General features: G+C 41.1%; 1 protein-coding gene across 1 annotated transcript in view; it reads right to left on the bottom strand.

Annotated features, from left to right (window-relative positions):
* Positions 1 to 26,866, bottom strand: part of CHIC2 (cysteine rich hydrophobic domain 2) — a 515,980-nt gene that overhangs the window by 379,162 nt on the left and 109,952 nt on the right. The window lies entirely within an intron of this gene.

Raw genomic sequence — 26,866 nt, 5'->3', positions numbered from 1 at the left:
AGGATTTAGGACGACATTTTCAAAAAGTCAACAGTCATTCTCAGGATCAGTGCAACACTTCTCATCTGTGACGTGTTTCAAAAGAGATGGTGGGAGCAAATGCATGTCCATGGGGCTGTTCATTATCAAACTCCTGGAATGCTAATGTAAACACCTTGCATTTACTTCATGCTTTGCCTTTGAAGACTTTTGCCAACATCAATAGTAATGCTACTACGCATAGAGCTTTTGTAAGGATTAATTTTCTGGGGTCATTAGAGTCCACTGCTCTTTACCGCAGTCATGTAATAACATACTTGCTGTACTCACCAAAACAAAAACAAAAAAAAGAAGCCAGATGCAGTACGTTGACATCTGCTTACAGGAATCCAGTGATTTCTTCTCTGCACATTATGGTAAAAATATGTAGCCACATACTAAGGTCTCTTAAATACCACATCTGCTCTAACCTTCGTACGCTCCTGTGAAAAATAATCATCACAATATCTGTCAATCTACCATCTTTCATGAAAAGCATTTACAGTGTGTGCTGATGTACCAAGCAGTACTGTTATTGGTACCTCTGTGAACACTTCTTTCCCCTGACTTATGGCTCACCCCATACTCCCAGCCTCTTCCAGAGGTCTACAAAAAGATAGGAGCTTGCCTGTCACCTTTTTTCCTAATTATTACAGAGAATCCAAACTTTGACCTGACAAGTCCATAAGGAAAAGCTAACATTTTTCAAATCCTATGAGTTACTTGGTACACAACACAGGTGCAAGAGGAAACAGTCTAGGGTTGATTTCTAAAGTTCCCTGCTCTGCTCCCCATTACTTTCTCATCAACATGCCTTGCTACGCTCAACATGTTCCTCCTCCTCACTCTTTTTCAACATGAAGACCATTTCTCCTACTTCAGAGATGAGATTTGACGGCTTTTACCTGAGGGTCAGTCCTTCACTTCGGTGCCTGGTAGTAGTGTCTCTTCTTTTCCAATTTCTTTGTATTTTACCAGCCCTTCCCCAATCTACTCAGCCTTCTTTCCAGCTTTTGAGAAATATAAGGCACAGAGAGACCACAGACCAGCATCATCCCCAGCTCCTCTGGAAAGGAAGCAAAGCTCCTACTTCAGGCAATGCCTAAATTTAGCTGGGATGAATCTGGGATTAGACCATCAAAGCAGAGAATAAAACCAGGATGTCTCAAGTATTAGGCTGGAGTCTTAACACCATCCCCTACATCATACTGGGAATTGCTGCTATTCAGCAGTCCAAGTGTGCAACATTAAAATTGACACTGACAAAAACCAGCACTGAAATCAGAACAAGTAGACATCAGACCTTTAAAAAGGACAGTATTTAGCATACATCACTTCCTCTACTCTACTTTTTTCTTTTCTACTTTCTCTTTTTTTAGAGAGAGAAATATTTGTATTAAGCCTGATGTTGTCAATATAGTGCTGGAGCAACATATGGCTGTCCATATGCATATGCAGGAAGATGCCACCACACCCCCCCATGGTCCTGACCTGGCACCTTTACAAGGTTCCTTCATGCACCAGACTGCCATGGCATGCTGCAGTGCAAATGGACCCTGTGTTTTGCTCCGTGACAGTGTTTAATTGAGTCTTTGAGCAGTCAGACAGGTAGACAGCCCTCCATGAGTCATGGATGCTTGTGCTCAGGGAGCTATGTCTAATGCAGGTAATTGCATCACGTTGGGAAGAGCAGAGGAGCCAAGACACACCCCTGGGTAAATGGTGCCTGATGGTATGCTTAATTATAGGTAACATGCCTGGCTGTATGAGCTCAGAAATCAGAGATGGAAAAGGCCTAGTACATAACCTAACCACTACTGTGGTGAAGTATGTCTCCCTTCCTGTTGGAGGCAGTGAGCCTTTCACTGCTTTCCTTCACAAGAATAGTCCACATTTTTTACCGTGCTCCAACTTCTTGCTGTCTCTTGTCATTAGCTTTCATTATTTTCTAACTCACCCATTTCCAGCAGTTAAGGGCTCCTTACAGACTCCAACTCCCTCCTGCTTAGTGCTTTACTGAGCGCACAAACTTGCACCCTTCAAAACAGGGGGGGGAGGCAGCTGCGGACAACCCTGACCTCCCCATAGACAAAGGAGGTTCTTGCTCACCACAGCAGGTTTGGGGTGCGAGACCACAGCCCAGGACAGGAGGTGTGACTCTGCCACCAGGCACATTCAAATCCTTTCCCTTCTCCTGCTGCCTCTGTCGCCCATGTCCACCCATCTAAGGCACCTTCCGCTTGTTTGCTTATTTCTTTCTGCTCTGCTTACTCTGTGACAGATATCCAGAAGGAAAAGAATATGAAATACAAAAGGATCGATTTCCTTCAACTTTTTTTCTTTTTCTTCTCACCAATGTTTACATATTTTTTTGCGGTGTTTGCTCTGGGCTCCTGAAATTTTTGCGGCATCGCTGGTGCAGCAAGTCCCACTAAGACAGGACCCTGCATGCACTGTGCTAATCCCAAGTCACAGCCTCCTTCCCTGTTATTATATGCTGAGCTCTGATGTGAGATGCGTCAGCACAGGAAGTTCTTCCAAAATTTTCCATCTGGTAAATGAGGAAACACCTCATGCGTACAACAGGGAGTTCAGATGTGCATTTCACCACACCAGAGTCAACAGAATCTGCTATTTATTTATTTTTTTTAAACCCCTAGATGGTTTCTGTGCACTTTTGACTTAATCTCAGTTTGAGCAGCGATTAGCTATTCACAAGACGGAAATACACACTGCATCAATTATGCATTTATATAAGTATGACATACCAGCAATTTAAGTGATTTATCTCCCCTTCTATGCATTCAGCACTAGAGATAAACAACAGTGAAAAGAAAGGAATGGGTCTGAAAGTCAGAAAAGAGCCTTCTGTGTTCGGTGACAGATTCCTACAGCAAGCTGAGGCTGCCAGCCAGGAGCAACACAAGTTTTCAGACTCATAGCCGTAGTCCTTTAGGGGTGCTCTTCAGGCATTTTTCAGGAGTACGTAATTTTCACAAAGAGGTTAAAAGAAAAAAACAAGCCAATTTTTGTTGTCAAATGCAGAAAAACTGGACAAGAAAGTATTTGAGTGAAGCTTAAACTTTTGCACAACAGTGCAGAAAAGTATTGGTGCTATGACTTGGGATCAACTGATCACTCTCTTGAAATGATCCCTTGGAAGCGATGTTGGAGGAGAACTGCCTGTGTCACCCCATCATGTTTGCTCATTATTCATTGCTGTTTTGTTGTTGCTGGCACACAGTATGCTGAGACATGCCTGGTTTCCCAGAGAAGGGCTTGTGATTCACACTGGTGGGACACGTTGCTGGCTGCCAAGCTGGAGGCAGCAACATGGAACAGCATCTGGGAGGGTTCAGGGATGGTAACAGGATGTTAATGCACTAAATGAGAGCCTGATTTTCCTGGAAGTTCTCGTATCTTAAAGATAACATTCAAAGTTGTGAACCAAAGGAAAACAACCTTTTCTCCCAAAGAGTAGCCCAGAAAAAGAAAATAAAACAGAAGGCAGATGTAGGAAGGCCACATGATCCAGAACAACTCAGAGACCTTCAAAGAGCCAAAGTAATGCTTTAAAAAAGTAAAAATCACTGTATAATTTAAATCAGTTGCTCTCATTGCATTATTCTTATTCTGCCCAAAACAAGCTCCTGGCTGCCTAATGAAAAATAGCTATTTTACTTTCAAAATTCATCATCCTTCCTGAATTTAAAAGAAATTAAATTTTTATAAATTAAACAAAGATAATTTTGGGTAAAAATTATCTGAGAATCTTCTGTGTCACTGTGATATGATGGTTCCTTCTGAGGATCAAAAAGAGAGGTAAGTTATACAGAAAAAAAAGAATGATGCTTAAGAAAGTCAGTAAGAAGTAAACTCATGAGCATCTGCTCTGGGCTGACACCAAAGAAGCAGCAACAGCAAAATAAAATATTTATTAAATGTGGTTCAAAGATTTATTTCAGAACTCAACAAAAAAAGGTTATTCATCCCTTCTCCTGCTCTTGAAAAATTTTCAGGTGAAATGGACAAAATTTTTGCAATGGAAGAAGTAAGAAATATTTTTAACCTGAACTGAATGAGGAAAGGGGTGCTTTCCTTCTTGCACATTGGTTAGGTTTTAGAGGAAAGTCACAGTCCTTATACAGCAGAGCATTTTCTTCTCTTAGTGAAGAAAAGAAGGCAATTCCTCATGGCAGTCATGCTCGCAGTGCATCACATAAACCAAATATCTGCTGAAGATCATCTTCTGCAGGGAAACACAAGTCTCAGGTACCCAAACAGAAATTCCCATGAATGTTTGTGGCAACTTTACAGCCAAAATATTTATGCTTGGGTCAAATGTTTTAGCCTTTGGATTGATGAATAAATAAACAGCACTTCTGATGAACATTTACTTTTTTCTAAAAGCAAAAAAAATTCCACAAAAATGACATACTTTTAAAGTAAGCAAACCCTTACACCAACAACTTCAGAAATACATTTATCAAGGAAGGGTTTGTGTGAAAATACTTTTTATAGGAAAACCCATATCTGAGCAGCAGACCTTCTAAAATATAGCTCAAACTACATGAACCTGTGCTACTCTGATTTAGGACAGTATTTCTGGACATCAGAAAATAAAGTAGCTTCCACTATTGCAAAGAGAAACTTCCTCAGAAAGAGCATTGGCAAACTGATGCAAGATTTCTGCCATCCCCCTATGTCCCCAGTTTGCTGGGAGGTGCGGATACCAGCTCATGCTTCTTTTCTGATAAACACCTTGGGGCCTCATGTCCCAATATTGAACTTCCGGGGATTGTGTTTACATTTGATAAAACCCCATCAATTTAGATATGAAGAGCTACTACAGCTGCTCTCCAACTATCCGCTTCACAGAGGTATCTAAATTTGCCATGTAAAACTTCTTTTTCCGAAGCCACGGAATTCCCATTTTAAGTTATCCAATGCCAGAGTCAGTCTAAATGGAAACTGTAATTATCAAGTGTAGTTGAAAAAAAAAGAAAAAAAAAACTTTTGTGCTAATGCTTTCCAAGATCTTCAAGAAAAATGAATGAAATTCATAGTCCTCTGGCACTTGCAGCAGCTGTAACCTGAAACTGTCATGCTAATTAGAACCTTGCCAAGAATATTTTCAGGTTTTGACTGATCAATCCATGTGAAACAAATGCTGAATTCTCCCAGACACTGACTGCAATGCTTTACCATTTCTACATGCTGTGAACACACACATTATACTCTGACCCAGGGCTGTATCTTGGCATATGGAAGTTCTTAATTCCCAAGCTCTAAAGTACATGGACATGGTTTACACTTCTCCAAAATTCCTTTAAATGACACATTTTAATGTTTTTGTGTTTCTGAACAAAAATCAAAACACACTGAAAGAAACCTGGGGTTTAAACTGGAGTCATTAAAATACCAAGCATAATACCTCTCAAAGGGGAAAAAGAAACAATCTGGAATTGCAACACTGACATTCACACATTTTGAAACTTTGCAATGTCTAGCATTGCCTGAGAATAAATCTGTAACAGGGACAGGGAGGGCGATAGGTGCCAGGTGAACATCCTGTGCCCTAGGTAAGGAGAGGATAAGGAAGAGAGGCCAGGTTGCCTGCTGTCTCCCTGTCCTCCCAAGGAGACAGACGTTGGCACTCAGCTGGTGACTTTGCAGCCTCGTCACAGAATTTATTCCCAGGAGCTATTTCCCTCCTCCCCAAAGAGAAAACTTTTCCCAGTGTTTAACAGGGATTTTATTGGCTGAAATTAAAGTCATTAGTTTGTATCCTCTCTATAGTTGCCCAGGAAGACAGACTAGTCCCAGTAACATTTATCCATCCTTCAAGGCTGCAGCCTGGTCCTGTACCACTGCCCTTCTTAATACAATACTAAGCTTAATTCATGCATCCTCCATTCAATGATCACAAGCCTCTGAAACATGACCTCTCCCATTGCTGCCCTTTGGGTTAACTTCAATTTCTTCAGACATTCTGGAAATGCATCATCTGCCATACTCCAGCTGAGGCAGTATCCATGTGGAGTAGGACAGTGGGATTACTTCACATTTCTTGCAGGCTATATGCCTGCTTATGCAAAGCCATGGATGTTTTCTGTTTTTGTAGCAATACAACTCTGCAACCCTATTTGTGATATCCTGCAACCTCCAGAGCCTGCTTCCTGGGCACACCACCTATGCAACCATCCCTCATCCCATGTCTGAATGGTTACCCAGGCAGGCACAGTCCTGCCTCCACTGCTGCAATGGGCAGTTCTCTCCTCATCGTAATCACACTAAGTGAAAGAGCCTTGGTGTGCCCCCAAAAGTCTATTTAATGGCACTTCATTAAATTAATTTTTTTAAAAAGGCATAATTGTCAGCAGATGGCAGCCCTCTGGTATGATTCAGAGCCCATACCACCAAGATGTCCATCTTTCCTGTCGGCTTTGCAGGGAGGGAGGAGAGTTGATCCAGAGATGGTTTTCTGGTTCGGCTACTACAGAGCAGAGGAACAACCCTGGGAGAGAGAGCCATGGTGGCTCACCAGCTCACACCTCCTCTTCTCTCCTGATGCCAGATGGGAGACTAGGCTCAGCACGCCTGCAGCAAGGCTACCCAAGCAGAAAGTCTATTTCTAGCATCACCCCTTTGCAAACACTCTTTCCTCTGTAATGGTGTCCGCTCATCTGGAAGCAATCTAAGGCTGTGATGAAATGCATGCCCTGCACATGGGGAGGTGGGAATTTTGCTTGGGGGTTCTTGTGCATGCATACACGCACACACACACACACACCTCGGCCGTGGGAGTCACTGCTTGGGGTCAGGCTCCCATCTGACCCCAGGACCATGGTGTGGACAGGGCAGCAGCACATCCACCTCCACAGACTTGACATCCTTCCCAGCCCCACAGGGATGATGAGATTTGAGGAGGAATAAACCTCTCCAAGTGGGGTTGCTCAAACACCCCACAGGATGGGACTTTCTGTTCTGCTTTGCTACATCCTTTATCAGTCCATGGGAGATGCTTGTGCAGTAAATCTAATTCAGGCAGGTATTTATTTATCATACAATCCAGAAGGAGCCAAGACTATTGAATAAACATGCATCGGCCTAAGTGGGGCTGCTTTTTAAAATGTCTGTATAGCTTTTTTTCCTTTTCTATGATCTGTGCAAAAAGGCTTGTTTATAAACAAATTGCAAGATCTATTTATACTACAGCTCAAGACATTTAAACAGTAGCATCTCAGAGACTTTTGATGGAGGCAATAAACGAGGCTGGAAGTTGATCTGACAGGAAATAAAAGCTAAAATTGTTTTTCTAAAAACCAGCAGATAATATTAACAAGCTGGGATGAGCAAAAGCATGGAATCCAGATCAAGACATTGGATGCAGCAGTCTGTGTACTACAAAAACCTCTGTTAACTGAAAGAGATTCACACTTATAGAAGAAAAACAACAACATATTTCAATCACACGGGAACAGAAGTGGAGCAGAGCTACCAAAATCCCCAGCAGGATCTCATGTTTAGCAAGAGAAATTTTCATGGTGAGCAATATAAAAAAAATAACATACAAGCCAAGACTAATAAATTACTTGAACCCATAAACATATTTTTTGGATGACTGGTCGGGCAGGTCAGCACAATCTCCACAGTTTGTTCTAGAAGAAATCTTGATTAGATCCATTACATACAGATCTTTATCACACATGTGAACTTCAAGTTTCACCATGACTCTAAAAGCAAAGAGCAGATGCAGGATGGAAATCAGTCAAATTAAAAGATGGAAACAAATACTTCTGCAGCAGTACAGTGGATAATGCCTCTGGAGGAGTACAGCTACATTGAAAGATGAAAAAATACAAATGTAGCAATTTTTTATCCTGGTAATATAAGTGTCAGATAAACAGTTCCTAACAAGTTCATGCAACCAAGACAACTGGGGGAGAGAAAGCCCACAGCACCTGGATGACTAACATTAGACATAATGAGGAGGAAAAAACAGCCATAAAACGTTAGCATACTGCAGCTCCTGAGCTGCCTGTGTATACAATCCATTTACAGCCCAAACAGCTTCGGCAGAGCCTCTGGAGGAAGCAGCGTTCAGCAGACAGCCTTGCAACACCAGCTCCAGGAAGTCATCAATCAGCCTGGGGGGAGTTATGCTGAGATTCTGCCCAGTTGAGAGGTTATCAGCAAAAATAATGCTCCTGCCGAAAAAAATGAAACCAAAAATAGATGCTTGAATACCTAATCAAATCACATCCTTGTTGTGATCAGCAGGGAAACTCAACACACTGTGCAAGCTGAATATCCTTGACCTCCTTCCGAAAGTCCTGTGGAGACACAGCAGTGTTGGTGGTAGCATTTCAGAATGTTAAGATGACACATCAACAAGAAATAAGCAAGCTCTTACACAAGCTAGGCAGTTTTGACTGGAAATGAAATGACGAACACCCAAGTCATAAGTGAAGAGAGCCACATGGGGTCAGAGAGAGGATCCTGACCAGCACCCTGCTTCTGTACCACAGGAGGTGTCCAGGAATGAGCAAGAGAACAAAACATCTCCAGAGAGATGCTTTCCTGCTTCCTTCTCCTCATCACCTGTGGATGATGAACTTTGACCAGAACTTTATCAAGCACATTCTGCTTGATAAAGAATCCATGCAAGTAAACTGTCAATTCAAAGAAATGAAGGCACTGTAAGTAACACTAGTCTCAGAGAGTGAGTACACAACTGGATACAGGGGAACAAATAAAGTGATAGCTGAGGTGTGAAGTGAAAAAGTGTGAACCCCTTCAGTCCACCTCAAACCCTGGGTGAGTTATAAAGCACATAAGATAATGGGGCTCCAAGCTCCTGCTCTCTCCTGCTCTCTGAAGTATCTGGCACCCAGGAATGTTGGCAGGAAAATGGGAGTTCCTATTTTCTGTCATAATCACCGTATCTGGGTCAGGGTTTCAAAGTCAAATACAATGTCACATGACAAGGTCAATATTTTCTCCAACTGTGAGTGTCACACTTATTGTTGTCATGCATAACAAGTCCAGGGGGGAACTGCGGGGCATTACTAAGATGTTCTGGGGGTCCTATCTAGAAACAGTCCTCTCCTCCCACCTCCCCAAAATGACTACCTACCACCTAACAAAACGGTGGTTAGAAAAACAGCCCACTATGGTGTTGAGGTGAGGGGAATATTTTTCCTTTTGACACCATTAACTATTACATGCACAAACTGACAGCCTTTGGAGTACTAAAAATCTTTGTGGTAACCTATACTTCAGCAAATAAGCAAGAAAAAAATGTGCATTTATAACAACAACAACAAAAACCAAATCTGCATAACATTTCTATGAATTTAGAACATTTAAAAACCCATTAGCATTTACTATTACCCAAATCTTTATACAAGAGATATTTCTCATTTATTCATATTCTTCAGGAATGTTGCCATAATGTGGAATTATATTTTTCATATATTCTTACTATAGGTTTAGTTATTAAACAAGGAGACGCCTATTAAGTTTTCTTGTGGAAAAAGCATGTAGGTCATCTAATGATGAAGACTGCTTTCCACTTCCATGATCTGAAAGATGAGTAATAAAAAACATTTTTCACAAGAACAGCAGTAGCTTAAGCCAGCCACTTTGCTGGTCCTAGTAGACAATAAAGATATCCTACAGGGCCTTTTATACCTTTACAATCACTTGAGAGCTAAGCATATTCTGGCCGTAATGAATAAGAGAACTAAATGAGCAAATCTGTTGGAAGTCTCTCTTCCAAGGATGAGTACAGGTGCTGTACCATCTGTTTGTGCACCTAGTGGTAAATATTTGAAAGTGCTCAGAAAAAGAAAGGAAGAGGAGACCTTAAATAGGAAGGGAAAGTATAAAGGGAGTCAGCAAGGAATCCTGCTGGCAATGTGAAAAAGAAAACACTAAAAAAAAAATCTACAGTAAGAAAAGGAAATTCAACAAACTTATTCCACTGAAAGCAAGTTAGAAGTTCATGCTGTCCTGGGAAGCAGGAGGCTCTGTGGCTTCAAGTCACAGTGTTTAATTAGATAAGTTTTTCTAATTTTTACCTCTCCTTCAGTGATTACACCACTTCTCCTACTTGTACCATGATGTATGGTTTGGTCTCCAAGGTTGTTGACCAGCCATTATGGACCAATTTCCTTACAAGCTGATTTCAGATCAGTTGCAGGTGACTGTTTTCTTGTGCCAATGATGCTGAGCATTTGAAATTTTTTTATCATGCAGACACCTGATTTGTTTCTCTGGAAGGAAAAACCCAATCTACTCCACTTCACTAGAAAGCAAGAATGCATTAGAATATTTTTGTTCATAAAGAAACTGTAAATTTATATATCTATGAAAATTTCAATATACTATAGCATTTCTAAGCCATTTATGGAGTCTGTAACTTAAATGTTAACTGTAATATGTGATCCCAGAGAGACATCTTAAATTATCTCTCTGTTGTAAAAATAGTTTGATAAAATACCCATTATTTAACTGCTGATTAGCTGATTTTTTCAATGCTAAGACATTACCCAGCTGATTCTTACACCACCACTATAGCCAAGCTGGAACATACTCTTTTTTCTCTTTTTATATCTGAGCTGCAGGTTGCATGTTTTATTTTCAGAAAAAATGCTTTTCAAGTATACATTTTCTTTGCAATATTTTTTTAGTGCTTGGAATTATCTGTCTCCTTATCTGTTGCCTGTTTTCATTTTGTGGAGTTTCACTTAATGCCACCGAGATGGCTCTTTAGTGTTTTCAGTAGGGATTGTCATACTCTTACCTTAATTGCCCAACACAAATATTTTCAGATTTATTGGGTTTGAAAGTAATTTTAACAGCAATACTAGGAGAACTGTTTCCATCTCAGGTAGACTATTTAACTATACGGCACAGAAGATCTCACCTATTTTTTTTGTGGGGGAAAAGAAAGGATATTTCCTCTCTAAGCACACAGCACAGATTTGCCTTTAGCCAGAGCACTATTTCTTAAAATGAGTCATTCATGAAAACAGATAGGTTTAAACTACCCAAAAAAATGCTTTGCAAACTAATCAGTGCTGCAAAAGCAGAAATAGTTCAGGAGATCTGGAGAGACTCCAGTTCCACAGCATTCATCCTTTCCCCCAGTCCCCAGCCATTCAGTCTTCCTGTCATCCTTCCTCCTTTTGGGGAATTGTTACATTTTGGTTAGTGCAAGACTAAAATCTGTCCAGACATTTATGTGTTAATAGGGAATAAGAAACAAGTCATTCTTCTTTTGTGATTTCCAGTAGGAGAGTCACATTGTAGAGGCTGTACTGAGTTCTGTCTTGTAGTCTCTATCATGACTTTAGTTATGTACATAAATTTGGGACAGCATATTTAAGTAACAGATAACCACAGAGGATAATATCCAATGTATTCCCTTGCCTGTTCATGGAAGGAGTTGACAACACAGCACAGTGTTTATGTCTGTGGTTTTGATGACCTGAATTCAAACCATTTTCTGTTCCATCTAAGGCCATAAAAGTCAGAGCCTGTCCTGGAAGTACAGGCATTTTTGATGAAGAAGGAAACTTCTTCAGCAGTCTTAGAAGAGCCTGAACTATTCTGCAGCACATAACGCTTAGGCTGTTCATTTTTCAAAACCTTTCCTGCCATGACACATTGCAATATGGACTCATCTATTTCAAGCATGAGTTTCTTTCTGCCTCCTGCTTGCAGAGGTCTGCTCAGGAAGAGGAGATGAAGAAGATTTAAATTCCTGACCCTTTTCTTCTCACTGGCAAATGCAACCAGCCAGGGCCACAGGAGACAGCTCACCCTAACCACCACCCAGGCCCAATTCTATGTTTCAACCTGCATATAATTATTTGGAAAAGAGTTTTTTGTAAAACAGGGTAGTCCAGTAACTTTACAAATATTTGCAGGAAAAGCTCTGTGGTGTGTGTACTTCTTTTACAGAACTGTGAACCCTGAATCACATTTATCATGAATCAATGTCAACACACACTCCTGATGGCCTGAAGATTGTCCCAGCGGGAGCACTACTCTCTGCATGTCCTGGTCTACTTTTACCCGAAAAGCTTCTTCTGGCCACTGTTTAATCATAGAATTACAGAATGATTTGTGCTGCAAGAAACCTTAAAGATCACCTGGTTCCAACACCCCTGCTGTGAGGAGGGACACCTTTCACTGGACCAGGTTACTCAGAGCCTCATCCAGCCTGCTCTTGAAGACCTCCTTGGTTGGGAAGCCTACAACCTCTCTTGGCAGCCTGTTACAGTGCCTCACCACCCTCACAGTAAAGAATTTATTCCTAATATCTTCAGCTTATGGTCATTCCCCTTGTTCTATCACTATATGCCCTTGTGAAAAGTCCCTCTGTAGCTTTCTTGCCAGCTCCTTTTTGGTACTGTAAGGCTGCTATAAGGTCTCTCCGGAGCCTTCTCTTCTCCAGGCTGAAAAGCCCTAATTCTCTCAGCCTGTCTTCGTAAGCATGAAGAGACACATAACACTTCCAAACTTCAGCTTTTACAGATGGATTATCTGTGTTTTTTTCAGACAGCTTCACAGGTGTCTAGCATTTCAAAATGCTGAGAGCATCTGGCCTTGGCATTAGTTTTTTGTGGGAATTTTGGAGAAGGATATAAATAGTAATGATATGAAATATACAGGTAGCTTTGGGTGGAGATTTTTAACATTTTCAAGGTTAACCTGATGAATATTTTTCAAATATTTTAATGAATCAAGTATACATAAATATAATAAAAAAGAATCTCTCCATCTTGCTTTGTTCACCCCCTAAAACTGCAATATTTTACTTCAACAGAATTAGAGAACATTTGAGAAGGAAACTCTGTAACCATTTTTATTTCAAATGAACTGCATTAGCTGTCAGACATTTGTATTTGCATTTCTGTTCTCCGAACGCTGTTTGTTAACGTGTACACAAATTCACAATATTTCTCTACACCACTAAATACAGATTCATTGTTTACATCTACCACCTCTTCTTCCTTTCTCCCTTCCTCCCTTCCTCTTTCCCTCTCCTTGTCTCCAAAAAGGTTTAACTGAACAATTGCACTCCGTTCAATCACTGTCAGCTTTTCCAGGAGTTTGGCTGCCTATATGCAAAGGCTGAGGATGGGCCCCCAACTTTGAAATCAGTCAGCCTGTATACCATTACTTGCAGTTTCCAATGGGAAACATCTTACTTCTGTTCTTCTTTCCCATTTTTCTTTTTCCTTTCTTCTTTCCATGCTCTCACGCTGGTGGTTGAGGGAGGTATAAACAGTCTCACCATGCCCCAAAATACATAGCAGCACTTTGGGAAGTTTGACAAACTGTAATACGTGTTTAGATTTCCTGACTCAGAGACAATGCAGAGAAGAGGGTTCTGGCAAGCTTCCTGGAGATAGGATGCAACTGATCTGCTCTGCAATATACAGGATGGGTTACAGGCACTCTGAACATCTACAGAGCACCAGTTCAAGAAGAACAAATCATTTTTTAATCTTTGTGCTGTAATTAAATTCAACTCAGTGGATTTTCTGCATCTGAAAAAGCTGACTGGAAAGAAATCAGATTCCTGTGAACTGAAAAGAAATTACACATGACACTGCACAGAATGTAAGTATGATGCAGTTCCTCTCAAAGTGCGTCCTAAATTTTGTTGCCTCTTTCTCTTCTGGCTTCTTTAGGAAATATGCACCCCTTCATCACTTCCTTATCTGTATGACTATTCATTTCCTGAACACATGGCAATTGGGACAATTCACAAAATTTCACCAGATCCATGGAACCTGGGGAAAACAGATTGCAATTTCCAGGTGATATTTGTGCACATCACTGTAAAAGAGATCTGATCTAACTTCACAGCCATACGAATTACCTGGTTTGTATATCCAATTTTGGTAGCAGATATCTAAATATATTTGAGCCTTTCCTGGCTTGGCTGGTTCTTACCTTGCCTTCTCTACAGTGTGCTCTCTTTTGAGCATCCATCCACAGCTGCTTCTGAACTCCTCCTCCTCCATCACTGAACTGCCTTCTCTTCCCCTTCAGTGCCCACAAAGCCTCCAACAGACAGATCTCATCCTCTCCAGGTCTCCTCTGGGTCAGCTCCTTGCATCCCCCCATGTTACTGTCCCCAAGGCAAGTGAGACAGAAGCAGGTTGAAATTATGCTAAGACATTCCAAATTCTACTCATATTTTTAAATTAGATTTTTCAATTAAAAAATCTAGATAATTTTTTCTGAAGTGAGTTTGCACTTGTTGATAATATCATTATTTATCATACACTTGATCACAATTCCAGTGATCAGTTTTAGTCTTCATCAATTTGAATATTTATGACTGTGATTCAACAGACCCAGATTTTTAAAACTCAGGAGCTAATGTTTTCTGAAAGGCTGAACAACTAGTACAAGAGGTCAAGTGCACTGAAACTGATATCTCAAATTCAAAGAAGCTCTCGTCCAAAAGCAATGCTTTATTTTTTAATTTTAAACAATTTTTTAAAATTTATTTTAAACAAACAAACACCTTAAATTAAGCTGGGAAACACTTCATAGATATATTTTTATCTCACAGCAGTTATCAATAGTTTGTATAAAAATCTCAGGGCACAAAACACACTCCTTCCCTAAGGCACACAGCTCCCCCTTGCTCTGCAGGGATTGCTGAGACTGTAGAGCAGGTGACTTGCTCTTGAAGTATTAGTATCATAATCATAATCATATAAAAATATTCTGGTTGATTTCATTCTCTTTTGTCTCATAGTCAAAAAACCCCCAACCATAAATCGTTCAGAGAATACTGAAGATTTTCTTTTCCTTTCCATATACGATCACATATATTTTTCCTAACAGAAATTACAAAAAGCATTGGTAATTAATAAAATCTTAAGAAAAAGCAAACCTCTTTCAGACATGCCTCAGCTAAAGAAAAGACAGCCTCAAAACAAAGCTCCACCAGACTGCAGTGGTGGTAAGGATTTTATTATTTAAAGGCAATCTCTCTCAGCATAGGAAACCTTCAAGGGAATAATAACGCAATTCAAATGGATGTAAGAAGAAAGCCAGGACATACGGAACATGAGACAGCTTATTGCATTGTTCTGAAATTATGTCTTCAAGTAGGCATGTTTTAACTCAAATCACAGGCACTTTTAAGTGATCTTGCTGCATTCTGCCAGATTGTGTTATCTGTACCAATCTAGGTAGACAAATATTTTAATTCATAATGTCACAGCATTGATTAGGATCATGAAGGATGTGCAAATAAAGTTCACAGAGAAAAAACCATCAAGCTCTTCCCAAATGAACAACAGAAAAAATGAGAGGACCTTAAGGGAAAAGGTTTTAGGAAGCAGTAAATACATCTGAGAGAGGCAAGGTTATCTGGGATTTATAAAATTTTCCAAATATTTATGCCAGGTGCTAAAAAGCAGCATTGCCCTTGCTTAAAACTATTTGGACAAGCAGGCTTACAGCTTTCCTCTCTGTGTAAACAGTATAGCAGCATTCTAAACAGATTAATAGCAGTATCTGTTCAAGTCAAATATTTGTGTAAGCTAGATGAGTGGAAAAGGTAATCTATGGAGAATACTTTAACCACAAATTCTAAAAGGTAGGGAAGTGTCCTGCCTGCATGCAAACAGCCTACATTGACCAAATCAAGTTGTTTAAAATTAAAAGGTTTCATAACCTAATCCATTATTTCTGGTGACCTAAGAACGATTTTCTCTCCCTTTTAGCACTGTCAGATATTTACATTTGCGATAACCATCACAACAGAGGGGTACCAGTACAAATGCCTTCAAAACCAGGGTTCAATGGCCAAGCACTAGGTTGAGAAGGGATCACAGATTCTCTCTGGTTGTACTGTTGTTTTATGCTACAATTATGAATGAATAACTAATGCTCAAATCACCTTATCTGCACCCAGGTGGGAGGAAAAACAGAGGAGGAGAGATGGGGACCACATAGCCATGTCATGATGCAGTGCAGCAGAGCCCCTGGACCTCAGGGCAGGCTGCCCAGACACAAGCTGTTCCAATGGGAAGTTGTTGCTGCAGTTTTTTGCCCAGCAAAGGTCTCAGCCTACTGTCAGTCTGTAACAGAGGTGAGTATGGAATAGCTCTTATAGTCCATAAAAGCTATTGGAGAAACTCAGATTTTATGGTGGTGTTCTGGGTCAGACAAAATTGACAGACCCTAAACCAGGTTGAATTTAAGATGGCTGAAAAAGCTGATATTTGTGATATTTGTCTCTCTCTCAAACCCATCAGTGTATTTGGAGTAAACTTTAGACATCTCCTTGCCTGTGAATCAACAGCTCTTGTACATTTCTGTCTTAATTTTTTGAATTTTGAATTCAACTAAGAATTCATTTCAAACAATGAACAGCCATGGAATTACAACAGCACATCACAGAGGCTGAACTATTTTATAGTTTAAATCTGACGGGTCTTATTTCACCACAATGTTTTCAACATACACAGTTTTCTCTCGTTTTGTGGAAGACAGAAGTAAATGTCTTGCAGGAGAGGCACCAAAGAGAAGCAGCAAGATATTTCGGTGGCATAACTGTACGCCTCAAGAGATGGAGGGAAAGCTTTCTCTGAGGGCAAGCAGAGAGAGGAAGCCTTACAAAGCTACATGCATTCACTGTTCATTTGTTAAACCAGGCATTTGTCTTCTTCTGAACTGAAAGCCAAACAGCAATAGTAACTGATCTGGATCATAGAAAGACTGGTTGGAGCAGTCAATGCAAAGGGAAATTCCCTAGAGCCCAGTTTCTAAGCACCAGCACCTGTGGGCTCTGGGGAGGTTGCAAGCCCAGCAAACCCATCACCTCCAGGACTTGCCCATTTCTGCATCACAGTGGGCAGCAGTACAGCCCTGGACCTGGTTGTTTTGGGGACCTCGAGCACAGACTGAGAGGGAAGAAGAGGAAGAGGCACTGCTGAGTCCAGCAGCAGCAAGAAAGGGGTACACATGGAGGCAGACAGCACCAGTGAAAGTAAGCAGGGAGCTTGTTAAGCCAATGGCTAGTGGCTTTTTCTGCTTGGCACAGTAAGAAGCATTTGTGCTGCCTAAGCACTACTCAGGAGGTGATGCACCTGGTGTGCAGATCTACTAGGTCATCATCTCATCTCCAGCCTCCACGTGTGGTCTCAATTTGTCTCCGTGTTAAACTGGAGATCCAAAGCATGAGAGCACAGACCTATTAATAAAGGGGAGAAAAGGAAACTAAATCCTCTATGTACAAGAGCTGCAAATGAGCAAACAAACAAAAGCTTCTGCAAAGGAGCAGCAGTTTGTCAGGGCAGAGTAGTTTTTTTCCCCCCATTGTATTTTTAACTTATTGCAGAGGTGTGTAAGTACATAATAAAGGCTTTTAAAACAGAGACGTTGCCTTACTGAGGGTGCAGGAGCATCTTCATTTGCTGTGGGTCACTGCCCTGGAAGCAGTGGGGAGGGAGATGGTACTGCACCTGCAGCCAGGAGGATGAGAGGGAAGGAGAAGACAAGCCCTGATGTGGATACAGGACTATCAGGTGCTTCCAAAGGAGGAGGTTGTGACCTTCAATGCTGCCACAGTCAGGAGCCCCAGATCTCAGCACAAGTCTTTCTGAGCCAAGGGCAGCCAGCACACTGCTTCCCAAACAGTGGCACATCCTTATCAAGAGCCATAGTCTTGTTCATACATGCTGGCCAGACTTTCCCTTGCCTCACACCCTGTCTTCATTTGCAGGACTAGACAGGGACAAGGAAGTCAGCCCACACGTACGTCTTGCATGAGGTCCCTGACAAAGCACTTTGTGCTGTTTCTGGTTTGGAAAATCCTGTAGGATCAGCAGCTCACACCACTGAACTCCTTCTGACTTCTTTTTGCAGCAAAGGCTCCAGTGAAGAAGCCTTGTGTAGGACCTGGTTTTCCAGCTGGTGTTCAGCATTCCAAGCTGAGCTTTCTTGAAGGAAATGTGCACCTTGGAGCACAGCCATCTGCATCGACTGTAATCCCAGCGGCCTTCCTGTCTCACTGGGGCTGGGGATAGGAGCTGAGGAGCCTGGCACAGGAACTCTCCTGTCCTGTCCCAGCCTCAAAAAGACAGAAAGTTAAAAAAAACACAAAACAACCAAAAAACAACCCAAAATTCACAACCACAATCCACTGTTGCTCAGCAGTGGCACTGGTCTGATCCATGAAATATAGAAAGACTTTGTTCAGCCTGAAAAATATCCTCTCATCTGAGCCTCAGTCTGCAAGAAATGCTTGCAGTAAGAAAACCCACAACTGTCAAAAGTTAACTTTTGTGTGATTACAGTCTGGGATTATAAATCCTGAGCTCAAATCTGAGAGGTAAATGGTTTTGGATTAAACAGTCCACCTTCAGAGGCTTGAGTGCTGAATTTCAGCTATCTTGTTCAAGTACAGAGGTGGTGCTCTAAGCAACTACACACGATTCCTGGAAATGTCATTGCAAAAGAAAAATTGCTGAGGACAAGTGGTACTAGATTAAAGTCTATCCTAGAAGATCAGGAAATGGAAATCATGTTTTCAGTTAGATTTAGATATCGGGGTTTCAGGGGAGTCTCCTCAACAAGCAATACTTCCACTGAGTTAGTTCTGCAAGTGACGGGATCCCTCTTTCAGAGGTGCTGGTAGTCACAGCCCTGACTCTCATGCCATAAACATTGGCTTTCAAAGGTTTGTAATCACACTTGGTCTTCCAGACACAGTTGTCCAAAATGTTGGGTTAGTATTTGGGGAATAATTCCAGAGCAAATGCCAGGATCTTTGTCCTGGATGATGATACATCATCTCCTTGCAGGACTTACTAGACTGCGATTCGTCTAGTGTCATCTAATTAGTCAGACAAACTGAATCATGCAATATCTGGTCTGACTCATGAGAGGAGATTTCACATTCTTGCACATAGGAACACAGGAAAGACTCCCACATTTTTAAATTATTAATCAAAGATATAGCAATTTCTGAAAGAGGCTGAAAATACGGCCCTGTCCTCATGCTGATGTCAGACGTGCTGTAGACATAGCACATACTTCTGTTTTGTACCAATGGATTAGTACAAGCCTATCAAACATATTAACACCTATTCTAACTTATAAGCAAAGACATTTAGCTTCCAGAGTGTTGAGAGAAAACAGTTTTCAATCTCAACTAAAAATAAGAATAATAGCTCAGTTGCTCACAGGAAGTCTGAAATGCTCTTCAAAACAGGAAGGAGAGGATGCTTTCTGGATGAACAGCTAATCAAGATGCATGTTACTTTCTAGTCCAAGTGGATTTCTTTCCAGATGAGCATCTTTTTTGCACTGCTGCCTGTGTAGTTGGGATACATGTTCGTCTGTAGTTAGTACGCTTTAGTTTATTCAAGAATAAATATTTAAAATAAAAGTTAACAGAAATCTGCTCTTTTAGATATAGCTCTTGAATGTAAAGCACTGCATAGAAAAATAAAGTCACTTGAAATGTAGTTTATATTCTGGTAACTTTTTTTAACATCTCGATGTTGTACGGTAATGTTATACCATAAGAGGGGGAACAAGTATATGTTTGGGGGACAAAGGGGAGTCTAAAACAAGGATTTTGATACTGAAACAATTTTTAGAGAAGTTACAGGAAACCCAGTTAAAAGAGTGCCAAAAATTTTCCAGCAAGCCAAGCCAAATTCAGTGTAATCTAAGGAACATCAGAGGAACACTCAGAGCATTGCTATGATTATTTGTGTGTGTGCCTCAACACACAGTCCAATTTTCAGTGTAGTGTGACTTAGCAGGGTATTTATAAATAGATTCGTAACCTTCCACTTAAGTCACATTAAAGCTGAATTAAGCATCCTATTGTAGTGCTGTACCATATGCCCAAATAACATGGCAAGGTATTAATTGAACAAGAAATGCAATTATTCCAAACTCAGAAATACCTGAAGCATTCTTGCCCTTCAGCAGATCATATGCTATGGCTGAACTGGCAATGGCTCTCATCCAGTTAACAATGTGATGATTTTTTTATACTCTAAAGAGATGGAATTATCTAATTCCCTCCCTCCCTTCAATGGCAATTAAGATGCAGACACACTAAAGGGCTTTATTCTTGAATGCACCAACTTGTAATTTAATACATGGAAGCTCCAGAGCTAGTCCACTGCCACATCAACAGATACACAACTCTGTATTGAGGCAATCTTTCCCACAGCACCCTCTGAATTCAGAGACTGGCAGAAACCAGACCCCGCTGAGCACTCGTGATGAATCACTCAGGAGTCTCACACGCCTCCACTGGGACTGAAACGAACTGCACTTAAAATGGGGTTTTTCATTTCTCTACCCTCCCCCTTCTTTCTCATCTTTTCGATAGATGTATTCTTTGGCTTATTTCTACTCACAAGAGGAAAACAGAGGACGCATTAAGCTGTTACTTCAATGTACACAGATGAAAGGCTAAAAATCGAGCCAAAGAATCATAAAACTTTCAAGACTAACTGATGAAACCTTCTGGATGCTGACTGAGCAAACATATTTGTGTGCCCTTACAGATTACTCTGCAGATGAGAAAGGGCTCTTCATTCTTTTTATTTTCTACCACCTCAGCCAGTCCCAGAAAAACAGTGAGCTCTTACAGCTCATGCTTGCACCAGTTGAGCTCTCAAAAGTAGCTTATCTTTCCTTTTTATCTCCCAGTACCTCTTTTGCAGGATGCCAAAAGACCCCTCTTGATGGGGTTGTTCACCAAGAACATGGACTTTGAGGCTAGGCTGCCCACTACAAGAAGTCAAAGCAAAAATCAAGTAGACCCATGGCTGTGCAGAGGTCAATGCATTGGGCAGAGCGCTGTGGTGATCTTCCCTCAGCAATCCAAACTGCTGGAGGCCAAATGAGAGAGTCTGGGACAGTCACAATCAAATTGAGGTCTGGAAGAAAAATTTCTCATTGGACAGAGTGTCTGTTATCCAGCCCAGAAATTGCAGATGTGGATCTCAATGGCCTATCCAACAACTGACAGTAGGGAATACAAACTTGCAGTTCACTGCAGATGAAAGGAGGTACCTCTAGATGCTGCTTGAATAGCCAGCAGCAGCAAGGCGCCTGGAGGGGCCCTGTACACCTCATGGGGTCCCTTGCCAACATCATCATTACAGAACCTGGGCTGAAAAAGTCGTTAAAATATCTATGTTAGACTAACAGGCAATCCCCACTCAAACTAAGGGGGCAGTCATTCACATTATAGAAAAAGCAATACAAAATGCTTTATTTTCATCCTGTGCATCATAAACATCAATCATTCCATAGCACAAAATAAAGCTGTCTCAGTGTTGTTCTTTCAGTCTCTAGATTTTCACTCATCAGACAGGGATGAGCTGTGATCCTCTGCCATCCTAACCAAGGACAAACCTCACACACCCAATCACAAGCCGTTTGGGTCTGTGAAACAGATGGCGAAAGAAATCCCTTTATCAATCAGAAAATTCTGCTAACAGCTTACAGGCAAAAAAAAAAAAAAGGAATCCCTTTCTTTCAACAAAATGCATTTCTGAACAGTTCAGCTGCACTTTTCACCAACAGAGTCTTCCATGGTGTTGATGATTTTCCAATCTATTCCCTGATATTACAGTAGTGCTTTGGCTGGAGGATTTCCTTGGCCAGAAAAAGAGCTGAGCTTGAATTTGAATTTCAAATCTTGTGGTCCACATAGTGGAGACTTCCCTTTCAGGAAGCACTTTAGTCTCTAAATTTCAAATTCCAGATTTTAGGAGATTTGGCCAAACACAAGGATCCATAATTGCACATGCAAAACATTGAAAGTGTGAGTGGATGCCAACAATCCCATCCGGCACAGGCAGGACAGCTATGTTTGCAAAAAATCCTTTCCTGCGAAGAACTTCTCATCCAGAAATGTAATATAATGGTTTCAGCTTTTGTTTCTATTATACAGTGAATGGAGTTAAGACTCAAAATAAGAATGACTTCCAGGCTGTACGGCAAAATAGTGGTAGAGAAGAGATCATAAGATCTGTGTAATTTTTCTGGTTTTCATTACTTGGATATCCAAATCTCTGAGGAGTAGGCAGTGTGAAAGCAGTAGGAGGGTGACTAGAGGGTCCCTAGCTCTCCCAGGGACCTCCTTAGTGCAGAAGGCACCAAACATTTGCCAGCCCACTGACAGCAGCTGAGCAGCAGGTTCTCCCAGAGCCATGAATCTGGGCCACAATTCAGACTGATCCCTTCTCTGCAAGACTGCCACCTCCTGCGGAGAAGGATATAGTCTCTTGAACTCATTGTGGCTCAACATGATACTCAAATCACCCCAAATTTTGGAGCCTTAGATGTATGGCTTAGTGTAAAATATTTCAAGAGATGTAGCTGAACAATTTCAGGAAAACGGATTTTAACTGCAATTTTTTTCTCATGTACTGTGTGCTTATCTTAATGTGCTGTTACAGTTCCTTCAGCATACAATGACTCAGGAAGAATAAATACATGTGAACCTGAGGCAGTAGCCTGCTGACAAGTCCATTGACTGCTCAGTGGTAAAATCTAATGCTGTGTGTGACAAAATCAAAACAAGCATCATCTACAACACAGGGTCTGCTGTAGCTGTATTTTTTATTTTCTACAGTGACAGCATAATAATTTTGTAAAAAAATATGTCCACCTCGCATACCTACGTATATAAACATAGACATACCTACAAATTTCCAGTACTGGACTCAGCCATGGGTGGAAACAAGTCAACTTGACAATTAGCCAATATAAAGAGAGCTAAAAGAAATTTTAGCTCATACATCTATCCCTACTTCCCTTGCCAAGATGTGGTTTAGCCATCACTTTTTCCTATTAAAAAAAAGAAGTGTAAATGTTTCCTCTGTTCCTGTGCTAAGACATCTAGAAATAGGAAAAGTTACTAATACAGTGAATGTCCGGACAAAACTTTATAACTTCTATACCCAAAGGGTAATGTTTTGGTATTATTGCAGTTGACAGTACTCAGAAATCAGCAGAGCCAGGATTCCTCCCCCAAGAAATTCAAATGCACTAAGTAAATAAAATATAGACAAAGACTGTAACATGTTTGATCTCATGCAGTCATTAACTTCAAGTACTGGCTGCCTTAAATACCACTAAAAAGTCGTGTAGTTTCTAGTTTTTAGAGAGAGTCAGCACCAGAATGGAGAGCAGCACAGCCTGATCCTGTTGCAATCCTTTCTCAGTTACTCTGCAGCCTTGATCCTTTAAAAATTCAAAACACTGCTCAGGTTAGAAGCATCTTGCTCAGGAACCTACTGTTAGCAGCGTGAATTCCCTGAAAAAAATATAGGTAAAACAAAAAGTAACAAAAAAGAAGCCTAGCCCAGAAAGCAGTATCATACCTTTAAGTGCTTTGACAGTTCTAAGTGTTTTCTTCCTGCTCAGGAGGCTTGTTGGCAGCCTTAGCCAACCTGCAGCCTGCTATGTCTTTAATCGTGGGCTTTTGGCCATGGTTCATCTGGGAGCTGCTTGTACGTTCCTGGTTAATTTTAGCCTACCCTGTTAGCATCAGGGGAGATGTGCTGTCTGGCATGAAGGTAGAAGGGGGTCTGGCCTTCAGTCTCAGGGGGAAATCTTACTGTAATTGTGGCAGGCTTCAGAGACATATGCAGTTCTTGCATCAACACACAAGATCCAGGTGACACCAGGCCAAGGACCAGTGCTCTGCTCCCCACTGTCAAGGGGGTGAGGGCTGCCTTGCTGCTGACTCCTCCCTCCTCAAAACTATTCAAAGATTAGTGCAAAGGGAAGAGCTTTTCTGCATTTTTTCAGGCTGCTTTCTTCCTGTGGCCCTCCAGGAGAGAGGGGTACATAGGCATATGATCCGCACAAACTCACACAGCCTGAAGAGCTGCCAGCCGCTATCTTCTTGCCCCAGGCAGAAGGTTGGGCAGACTCTGGCTATGAATCACAGGAAGCAAAGTCAGAAGGATGTAAACTTTTGAAAACTTGCATAAAAGACAAAAGCAACAGACACCAAAAAAAAAAATAGTTCAGGGTGTCTCTGTGGTTCCTTTAAGAAGATGCTGATATCTTCAGAGGCTGTTTTTCCCTCTGGACATCATAACTCAAAAGACGTGGCCCACATTACAGGCAGCAAATGAATGAACTGTTTCCCAGGACCATCACAGTAGGAGCAGGGTCTTTCTAGCACACTAATTACAAGGAATGGTGAGGATGAACAAAGCTCACTCCAAAACTCCTTGTAGATGCATTAAAGATGACATCTCTGCTCAGAGGCTCTCCCAGAGCATTCTGTCGGACTCTACTAGTCATGTCACTTCATATTATTTGATGTGATGCCATACACAGCAGATAAAACCAGACAGACATACACAACAATAATGTAATCATGCCTCCAGAAAATGATAAAATTAGTCCCCTGTGACATTGTGACCAAGTAAATTAAAGCCAGCATGGAAAAAATACATTTCACATGTATTTTTTCATTCTCCTACCTAGCAGGAGATTAATCACTTAGTTTTACTATCTGAAACTTCTTGCAAGCAGCTGGCCCTATGAAATAGGGACAGTACTATGAAATAGGGAGGGAATATAAACTGCCCTTTTGTGTGTGTAAACGAAGAGCAGCCACAAAATACATCCTGTTGACAAAAAGATATAAAAATCACTGGAGAGAAGGAGTAGATTAGGTATGCTGCAGTACAGCATTCATTACTTCATCACATATTTCTGGAAAAACGATGATGCTTGCCATCACTTCAAATTAGAAGGCATCTTCCTTTCAATTTAATGCTGTCCTAGTCCAAGCCTCTAGCCTCCAGGATTTTAGGTCCTGAGCTGTGAGTCAGCAGAGCTACTGCATTGCTTGACTGATTCAAGCCTCACTCATCGAGCCTTTGTCAAAGGGCTTGCAGTGCCATTGCCTCTCTCCTTGGCTATTACTGCACCTTCAAGAAGCTGGAGCTTTCCGTCTGTCCTCGTTTGCTTCATCAAAATCTCTCTTTTGTTCAAGCTGCCGTGCCGGATCAGACAAAAGGTCCACCTCACCCGAAAGTCTGGGTCTAACAGCAGTCCATGGCCCCTGCTATGCTCGTGAGGGAAACACTGACCTAGCTTCTCTCACCCACCGTACTTTGTCTGCTATCCTTGATTAATATATAGCTTGTAACACAGACAAAGTATAAATAATTTTGACATGAAATTGAACTATTATTGATGTTAAATCATCCTATAAAAGCACTTATTTCACAGATACTGTATTGCATGTAAATGCTTTATGCTGTCAAGCACTGTTTTGGGAAATATAAACGTCTTAAGGTCTTTGTGTATATAGAAGACACACTGCATGATTAGCCTGACCTGTCTTTAACACTTCCCAATCCTTTCCAGTTCTATTACAGTTGCTTATTTTCACCTTTAAGACAGTAATAACAAACACCAGCAGCAGGACCAAATATTTCAGTCACTTCTGAGAACAAAGCCTGAGGAAAATCACATTTTTTAGCTCACATTAAAAAACCCATCATGCACTTACAAGAAAAACTCTCAAGCTCTCTTTCTCTGAGGATGGGACTGGAATTTGGGTGCAGGAGCACAGGTGTGCAGGAACTGTGACACCCAAGTCATGACTGCAAGAGTGGGAAGCCTCTGAGGGAAAATAGCAGAGGGACAGACAAGAATGCAGCAAAGGGGCAGAAATGGCAGGGATCAGTGGACAGAGAGGAGAAATATCCATGCACAAAGGCATTGCTTACCAGAGCAGCTTCCCATCCTGAGGCCAGGACAGAGCCCAGCTTGTCTGAGATTCACCATCCCTCTGCTGCAAGGAGATGGTGACCAATGGCCTCTCCCTCTGGTCTTGCCTAGGTCCCTACGGATAAACAGCAATTACTGATGGTCAGTAACTAAGTTATTTAAAGTGCCAGATGATCTGTATACGTTTTAAGGCTGTAGGTGCAGCACAGGTGCCAAATAAATACCTGTATGATGCTGTGTTGCAAAACATTTGGGGGCAGAAATAATCTTTTAAGAGCAAACTGGAAGGTTACACACAGGGAAAAAGTAAAGACCAGTACTTATAAGACTAAGATTGGCGATATCAGCTAAGGCATGAATTGAGGCTGTCTCTAGAAGTTTAAAGTAGTTCCCTTTATGCTTGTTTGTTGGGATACTGTCTTGAAATTACACAAGTACTTAGAATTTTTTCCATACAATCCGTTACCACAGTTAATGCAAAGGAAAGAGAAGTTGTAGAAATATAGTAGGTTCAGGTACAATATAAAACTGTTGATATAACCCAGATTCTTCAGAGAATAACTTACTTTGGAAGATGAGGCAGGGGATTGCAGATGAAAAAAGTTAGTTTTACACTTAATGCAGCAGAATATCAGCCACCAAATCAGCTTTACTGTTCACTTCTTCCTAGACAGTACTAGATTAGCTGAAGTAAACTCTTCATTGGGCTACTGCACAGTCCTCTTTTTTTAGGTACCTGATCTAAGCTGCTTTGGGCTGTTTGATGAGTTGCATGAGCATTCACACAGTGTACCCCTAAACCAGAAGACTCCCAAATCCCAAGTTTTTCTCTTTTGCCTTCCTTTGGCTAACTTCCCATGCACAAAGCCGTCAGAATGCACATTTATTTCAATGAACCAGAAAAATAACTGTGGTAATATTTGTGAAACACCAAGTTACCATAATGACAAGCATCAGACTAAGCCAGGAACAAGCTGTTTTATCTTCAAAGCAGATCTTAAATATCACACAGTAAATAAGACAGAATGCTAAGTACTGAATGAGAAGCTGTAATATT

The sequence above is a fragment of the Pseudopipra pipra genome, chromosome 4 (genome assembly GCF_036250125.1).
Source record: "Pseudopipra pipra isolate bDixPip1 chromosome 4, bDixPip1.hap1, whole genome shotgun sequence".
Lineage (NCBI taxonomy): Eukaryota > Metazoa > Chordata > Aves > Passeriformes > Pipridae > Pseudopipra > Pseudopipra pipra.
The sequence above is the reverse complement of the archived record's forward strand: the minus strand, read 5'-3'. Positions and strand labels throughout refer to the sequence as shown.